Source organism: Halichondria panicea, chromosome 5 (genome assembly GCF_963675165.1).
Source record: "Halichondria panicea chromosome 5, odHalPani1.1, whole genome shotgun sequence".
Classification (NCBI taxonomy): Eukaryota; Metazoa; Porifera; class Demospongiae; order Suberitida; family Halichondriidae; genus Halichondria; species Halichondria panicea.
Genome location: NC_087381.1, coordinates 5,303,578 through 5,304,446, shown reverse-complemented (window position 1 = coordinate 5,304,446; position 869 = coordinate 5,303,578).

Here is an 869-nt window from a genome sequence, read left to right as displayed (position 1 = left end):
TCTCGAACCGTCAAAGAACACTACCGACTCCACTCTCGAGCCAGAGAACCTGAACTCCACTCCCGAGCCAGAGAATCCAAACTCCACTACCGAGCGGCCAGAGAACCCAAACTCCACCCCCGAGTCAGATAACTCGAACTCCACTCTTGAGTCAGAGAAGAACCCAAACTCCACTCTTGAGCCAGAGAAGAACCCAAACTCCACTCCCGAGCCAGAGAACCCAAACTCCACTCATCCTCATGAGCCCTAAGCAACGGATTCCCCGAAAACGATATTATACGAGATCAAAAGCCGAGGCTCCTCCAATTTCGAAGAGGCTGTGCAAGGGTGACTCTTCATACTCACAGTAACTATTGTGGTTACTCTATATAATTATGACTTGGACTTTGCATTGCTATTCTGATTATTACATGTGATTGTTTTGCTATGTTGTTTTCATGATCATCACGCCTTATAGTTTGTCAATTGTCACTGCATGTAAATTATACGCGGTGTCTGCGGCCTATACTGTCTAGAGAGTGCCCATGCTACATAAATGTGAATAATAGGCTAAGAAATGTTGCTGATAATACCATTGTGTATAGTAGATAAAAGAAAACTCCAAAAATTGTTTCACTGCTGCTACCAGCGCTATACCAGTAGTGCTACTGCTGCTACCAGCGCTACTAGTGCTACCAGTGCTACTGCTGCTACCAGTGCTACCAGTGTTACTGCTGCTACCAGCGCTACCAGTGCTACTACTGCTATATACCAGCGCTACCAGTGCTACTGCTGCTACCAGTGCTACCAGTGCTACCAGTGCTACTGCTGCTACCAGCGCTACCAGTGCTACTGCTGCTACCAGTGCTACTGCTGCTACCAGCACTACC